Source organism: Triticum aestivum, unplaced genomic scaffold (assembly GCF_018294505.1).
Source record: "Triticum aestivum cultivar Chinese Spring unplaced genomic scaffold, IWGSC CS RefSeq v2.1 scaffold10500, whole genome shotgun sequence".
NCBI classification, from domain to species: Eukaryota; Viridiplantae; Streptophyta; class Magnoliopsida; order Poales; family Poaceae; genus Triticum; species Triticum aestivum.
This window is the reverse complement of record NW_025229134.1, coordinates 2,446-10,395: the sequence shown is the minus strand read 5'-3', so window position 1 is coordinate 10,395 and position 7,950 is coordinate 2,446.

Sequence of the window (7,950 nt, the reverse complement as noted above, 5' to 3'; positions counted from 1 at the left end):
GTGCAGGTGTGCTATGGGCGATGGGCCCAGACCCCTGTGCGCTTAGGTTTAGACCGGCGTGCTGGCCTCTCTGTTTTGCCTAGGTGGGGCTGCGACGTGTTGATCTTCCAAGGCCGGGCATGACCCAGGAAAGTGTGTCCGGCCAAATGGGATCGAGCGTGTTGGGTTATGTGGTGCACCCCTGCAGGGAAGTTAATCTATTCGAATAGCCGTGATCTTCGGTAACAGGACGACTTGGAGTTGTACCTTGACCTTATGACAACTAGAACCGGATACTTAATAAAACACACCCTTCCAAGTTCCACAGACAACCCGGTGATCGCTTTTCTACAGGGCGACGAGAGGAGGATCGCCGGGTAGGGTTATGCTATGCGATGCTACTTGGAGATGCTGCTTGGAGATGCTACTTGAAGATGCTACTTGGAGGACTTCAATCTACTCTCTCCTACATGATGCAAGACGGAGGCTGCCAGAAGCGTAGTCTTCGACAGGATTAGCTATCCCCCTCTTATTCTGGCATTCTGCAGTTCAGTCCACTGATATGGCCTCCTTACACATATACCCATGCATATGTAGTGTAGTTCCTTGCTTGCGAGTACTTTGGATGAGTACTCACGGTTGCTTTCTCCCTCCTTTTTTTCCTTTCCTTTCTTTCTGGTTGTCGCAACCAGATGCTGGAGTCCAGGAGCCAGACGACACCGTCGACGACGACCCCTACTACACCGGAGGTGCCTACTACTACGTGCTGCCCGCTGACGACGACCTGGAGTAGTTAGGAGGATCCCAGGCAGGAGGCCTGCGCCTCTTTCGATCTGTATCCCAGTTTGTGCTGGCCTTCTTAAGGCAACTTGTTTAACTTATGTCTGTACTCAGATATTGTTGCTTCCGCTGACTCGTCTATGATCGAGCACTTGTATTCGAGCCCTCGAGGCCCCTGGCTTGTATTATGATGCTTGTATGACTTATTTATGTTTTAGAGTTGTGTTGTGATATCTTCCCGTGAGTCCCTGATCCTGATCGTACACGTTTGCGTGCATGATTAGTGTACGATTGAATCGGGGGCGTCACAAGAGAGAAGCCATAACTTGGAGTGATTATATTCACCAAACTACTGTACCTGAGTCCGTGATGATTAGTTGAGCATGTGCCTTACCTCCTACAAAATACAGATCACGCATCCTTCCTCATTGTTAGAGTACATAAACATAATGTATAACAATAGGACAGAAGTTCGTTCAAACTTTATCATGCACACAAGTTGATTGAAAAAGCATTGGCATTAAAATGAACCTTCCATGTGTGACCTCAATGTAGCATCGGAAAACAGTAGCCCGCTCAACATACTCATTTTATAAACCCTCAAAATGCAACTATCTATTGGGTCCTTCTCAAATACAGTTCTGATACTAAACTTGTCAAATTGTTATTAGAGATGGTCCTAAAGAGATGCGTTGGCTGCTTAAAACGAAGTTAATTTGTGTGGTCGCATTCATCGACGCTTCCTACTTTAAGCGCTTGCTAATTTTAGCGCAAAACCATATATACATCACATGTTTTCAATATACTATGTTTCCTTTCCTAACTTACCTGAATTACATTATTTGAAGTGGGACATATTAAAATCAATAAAGAAAATTCACATCAGTGTGTTTGGGCAGTACATTGACATTACTCAGTCAGTGTCTCCCTAAACTTCCTGAGCATGCATAGTAATTTCTTTCCTCGGTTTGCTGAAGTTTGAATTTTCCTGAAGCCGCAAATTTATGAACAATATGTAGTCTACTATTGCATATGTGCTATGAGAGCCTCTTACCGGCTATCCCCTCTGCTTGTCTTGGCTCTCATCTCGGTTTTACTACTATTTAGTCAAGCTTGATAAAATCCATTAGTTGAGCATGAAGGAAGAGGAAACTTATTTTCATATACAAGTACCGGACGGATAATTTGACCTATGGTCAAGCAAACACTAAGGAGAATTTTTCTGTATGACGATGTTTAGTTCATCAGTGCACATTTGCAAAAAATATGTACAGATGTAATTAGGGGAGGATGTGTTTGCTTAGCTTAAGTGATAACCGTTAGAATTAATAATTCTTGGTCATGCAAGTCAATCCGTGATGAAACCAACCACGTAGATGTCTCAGTTTATATCATTTGGTTAGGTAGTATTATAATAAAAGAGAGATCTCTAACACTTCAACGTAGACAAAATTCTAAAGGAGAAGTGATATGCATAACATTCTTATTGTATCTGCACTGAGTTTCTTTCCTTTTTTGGACTAAACGTTCAACCTGTGAATACCAGGATCCTACTTTACATAATACCCAAATGGGGAATGAACAGCCTATCCGAGCCGTTTTTGCTCAAATCCTTCTTTACATATTGATTCATCCTTCATTATCTAGTCATCAACATGTGCCTACCACACGTTCTATTTTTTTCTTTTCATTTTTTCCTCGAATAATGTTTCAAACTTTTGCTGATGTTCGATTATTTTTGAAGCATCTTACATAAACTTTAGCAATAAATTTCTAGTTGGAGACCTTTGGTCCAGAAAAAGGAGTCCCTAATTTCTAATTACGATACATAGTTATTTTCTCTTTGTTTTTCCGTTTCATTTTGGAATTGCTCCTTCCACACCTGTAATAGCATAACTCACATTAGATTTTTGTCAGTGTATTTTTGTATATTTTACTCCCTCCGTTCACAAATATAAGATGTTTTGTATATTTCAATGTGGGACTACATACAAACTAAAATCAGTGAACAAACACACTAAAACATGTCTATATGCATCAAATTCAACTTTTTTAGAACATTTTATAATTGTGAATGGATGGACTAGAAGTTTTTCCTAGAAAAAGGGTGGATTTTTATTCACTCTAAATTGAGTATCATGGAGACACAAAAACAATGAGCACCAACATACACACAGAAAAATGACACCGGCAACTAACAAAGTCAAACAAGACCGAAGTTATGTCCTGATGGAGTAAAAAGAAACAAATATCTGAAGTGATAAAAAATGATAAAAAATTACACTGGCAACAATATCCTCACCGAACATCTCTTAACATCACTAGCACAACAAAATAGATTCTTCAACAACACCTTGAGAAAGGGAACGAAGCTGAAGCGTCGCCATGCTGGATCCAACAATCAAAGGCCAAATCATGAGTTTTCACCCTCAAGAACAAGTCCAAACAAATCTGAACAATTCCTTTAACAAGGAAATGACACAAGAAACATCGCCAGTGCCAAATATAACTAATAAAGCCAGACCTCGAGTTTGCACCTAGAGCTCGAGACTATGCTTGAGAAGCACCACCAAATCCAAGTTATCATTTGATGTCTCCACCACTTTCCGTGATCCAACAGCTACATGCATAACACGGTATTGATGTGCGATGCCCCACAAGTGAAGATCGTCCTCGCAGAAGCAGGCAGTCGAGCTACGAGCCTACGTCGAAGGCCGGCCGCCACTAAGAGCTCCGAACAGTGAAGGTCGCCATTGCACATTGCAAATGAGATTTAAGGAGGAATTATAAGACGCCATCAAATCCCAAGTCGTGATGCTACAGTAGTCTCTCACCATCCTCGCCCAAGTGATCACCGCCATTCTCACCAATGGACTCCACGGTCTCAACATCGACGGTGGACGCCTCCTTTATGTTGATGCACCTTCTTTTGTTTCCCTCCGAGCCTCCAGCTATCCCACCATCCTAATCAGTTATGATCTCCCCCGTGCCCTCTGGCCCCTCCCGTGTTAACACCTACACACGTCATTGACCACTGATGGCACATGCACAATGTGATCAAGCGCACATATAGCACACCCACGCAGAAAACAGCAAGCCCACGCACGTCGGACAACACAACACACTCACCCATGGCACATGCACTGGTTCACGCACAACACAACCACACACTTCACATGTCACTCTGAATATTGATTATCATAGACCGCCACTGCAGTGCCTCCCACCCCCTCTCTTGCTCGTTATGCTCCGCATCCTCTTAATGCGACATTTTGAGTTAATAAAGCACTTCCTTTATTTGCACTCTTCTTCACAGCACTGCCACTCCCATTCTGCTTTACAAATATAACACTTACTTCCTTTATTGACATAAAGTGAATAATTCAGTTGTGAAAGAATTTTTCTAAAGAAACCCGAGTAGGTGCACATTTCAAATTGCATGCAATTTTAGGTTCATAATCGTCATGCTTTGTACATAATTTTTTGTGCGGCTTCAAGCTTGTGTCATGTAATTTGGTCCTCTTAATTCGAAATAAAATGTTCTCCACTTACCTAATTAGATATATAACTGCTTTCATACACTATGCATCACCAACGAAAATTTTATGTTACTTTGAAGGGTGCATAGTAAGTGGTTAAGTAAATGGCTCTCAGTTTAAACTACCATCCATAGATTATACTTTTAGTTTTCTTCTTTAATTCATATATATCCTTACAACTGAGTTCAGCTCCGTTGTATCCTTGTGCACTCTTCTTCACATCGATGCCCCTCTAATTCTGCTTTATAAGTATAACGCTTACTCGTGACCACGCGCACCAAACCACTCTACCGAGACTCGATCAACTTGACCACGATTCTTACGAACTACATAGTAGTTATCGTACATATTTTCTCAATAGATGCGGGATGGACTAGGGTGTAATCTAGGCCATACCTTATCGATCTAACTATCCATATCTTGGTTTCACAACAAATCGAGGGCACAATGCTAGCTCAAAAGTAAAAAAAATGAACACTTCCAAAAAGATATCGGATAATGAAATAAGCAAGCAACAATTCAGGTATTTTAATTAGCAATCCACATTTTATAATGATATTAATCATGATAAACTAATAGTTATGTTTTTTGAGCAGGCAAATGAATTAAATATGAAAATAGGTAAGCAAAGGCTATTGATATAAAGAGCAAGCAATTATTAGCGGTCTGATATGATGTGCCTGATTTCTAATGGATTCCACTAGAATTAAAAATCTCATACTTGTCAAGGATCCAAATTTTTGTCGAAGAAAAAAAATCCTACTAAAAAACAGAACTTTCCTTCGACAGGGCAGAGCTAGATGAAAATACACCAGTGTTCTTTTGGTCAATTTTTAGGAAGATAGTTCCAACAAAACCAAAAATCTATATGTATGTAGAAAAAATGTGGCAATTGCCATTTATTTTAATGGTATTTATTTCTACGTAAATCATTTTTTATTACAAAGTGGTCAAGTTGAATTAAAGAACCTTTATCTACCAGAATTACGAGCAATTTTAAGTTCAGAATTGCAACACACGCTGCACACATTTTTTATGCAACTTCAAGCTTGTGTTGTGTAATCTGGTCTACTTTATTAGATACAGAAATTTCTCTGTTTTATCTGATTAGACATATAAAAATGTAAGAAATCATATACATAAATAATGAACATCTAGCTATATCTTGAATTTCAAGAGTACACATGATGGCATATAACCACAAACATTTCAACCTGTCAATTCCATATAGGATGCTCTAGAACTCACATACAAAAGAAATCGACGATTAAAAAATAAAAGAAAAAATAATTAAAGTGACTTCCTGTTAAACCAAAAAATTGAAACATGTGCTAATTCTATATATGGTTGCAATAATAGTGGTCGGAATTGAGGACCTAAGTAGTGGGGACAACATATAAACAAACAGTGAACAGAGCAACTAGCGATGGGATAGTATCTAGGTGTGCTTATTGCAGGCTTGCAGCAGTATCCCTTCCACCATCCAACCAGCGTCACAACAATCTGGGCACAAAGCTGGAGAGAGGAGCTGCGCTTTGGCATGGATGAGCAAGAGATGGGTGAGAAGATTGGGAAGCATTTATGGGATACAACTAGCCAGATAGAAGGCGCAACTTTTGGCTGTTTTGTATGGTAATTACTTCATGGGATCATTTGGTCTTCAACTCCAGGTTGCTCATGTCATGGACCAGGGTGTTGCTCGTGCAATTCTAGAGGTTGATTACATAGGAAATTTCTTTTGATTGCCGATGCCAATGCATCCCTATGTCTTCTGCAAGCATCAACAATATGGAAATTATTTTCACACATTTCCTAACACCTCCCTATCCTACTTCCCTGACTTACATGACAACCGATTTCTAAAACATGAGCAATTTGTTGGCCTTCTCGAGCTAGATACAAATATTGAATATTGACAACTTTCTTCTTCTATTTCTATAAATCCTTACAACTGAGTTCCATTATGTGGTATCCTGGAGCACTCTTCTTCACTTTGATGTCCCTATCTTCCCGCTTTATAAGAGAAAACTATTACTTCCATGATCATGATGACCAATCCACTCTATCCAGACTTAACTTGACCACGACTCTTATGTACTAAAAAGTACAGATCACACCTCTTTTCTCATTGGAAAGACATATAAACCCTCGAGCACAACATTAAGCAATGACTGTACAAAATTTCTATGAATTAGAGAGGTCCATACACCAGTACTCATCAATTGGCGGTAGGGGATGATGAAGGTTGTGTAGGAGATATGCCATAGAGGTAGTAATATCAGTTATTTTGTATCTCCTGGTTTGTAATGAAGGTTTATGTTCCATGCTATAACTGCAATGATTCTCGAGTCTGCAAATAAAACGAGGCTTGGAGGAAAACGCATGTGCACCTGTGGGATAATAAACGGTAAAATGTATTCCTAGTCAAGCCTCTATGACTAGCTCAAGTATTGCATGATGATCCTGTTTTCCTGATCATGGGCATGATTATACCGGCAATTTTGAGGACACAATTATTAGTAGAACACTTGTGTTGAATCGACCGAATTTGATGTTATGCTATGAGATACATTCGTCACAAGTTAATGGTTAATAACACAGAGAAGTTAATATTTTCATAATTCCTTAGACCATGAGAGTATCGAGTTCCTTCATACTTGCTTTGTGAACTTTCGGGTTTGTTAAACGTCATCCGTGACTGGGTGACTATTACAACGGCTTACGGGTTCACGGAAAAGTATGGCAAGTAACGAGAAGGCTCAAGATTGGGATTTGCTCCTCCGACGATGGAGAGATATACTGGGGCCCTCTCGGTGAAACGGTATCCATCATCGTCTGGCCAGACACATTGTGATTTGATCACTGGGATGCCGGAACACGAAAACGAGAAAAGAGAACGAAACCTGTAACGAGGTAACTTGCATGGTGGAAAAATTGTTGATCCACAAGAATGCAATAAATCTCACCTCGGGTGTTTGTGACATATCGCGAAGCAACACGAATAGCTCACGGCAACTGGAGGTTCACTCGAATATTCATTCGTGTGGGTATAGGGGTCAATATGGGTGTCCACGGCTCCGATGTTGATCATTGATCGGAAGAGGTTCCAGGTCATGTCTATAGTTCACCGAACCTATAGGGTCACACGATTAAGGGTCATCTATCTGCTGAATACTAGACATGGAGTCTGAGAGAAAATTACCGAAAAAGTTTCGGACACCATAACAGTTTCGGACAGCGGAAAAGCTCCGCAGCGAGAGGTCATTGGATGAGTTTCGATGAAACCGAAAAGTTGTTTCGGGATATACTATTAAGTCAAATTGGTTTCGGCGCATGCCTGATAATTCTTGGAAGGTGCCAGAATCATTCTGGAAACTTTTTGGAATTTTCCGGGATAAAAACATGAAATGTTCTGGAGCTGCCGAAGCCACTTCAGATGCGTTTCGCAGATGAAAATCACTAAAATGGAATTGTTTCGGAACGCGTTGAAAATTATTTTAGTGGGTACTAGAAATGTTCTAAGCCCACATAAATATTTTCAGTTCGAACGGACGCTGAAAAATGTCATCATGAATAGTGAAAGTGCTTTTTGGGATATTTTTGGAGCCACCTTTTTGGAGTTGGTCAAAGTTCTAGAAGGAAGTGGCTTACA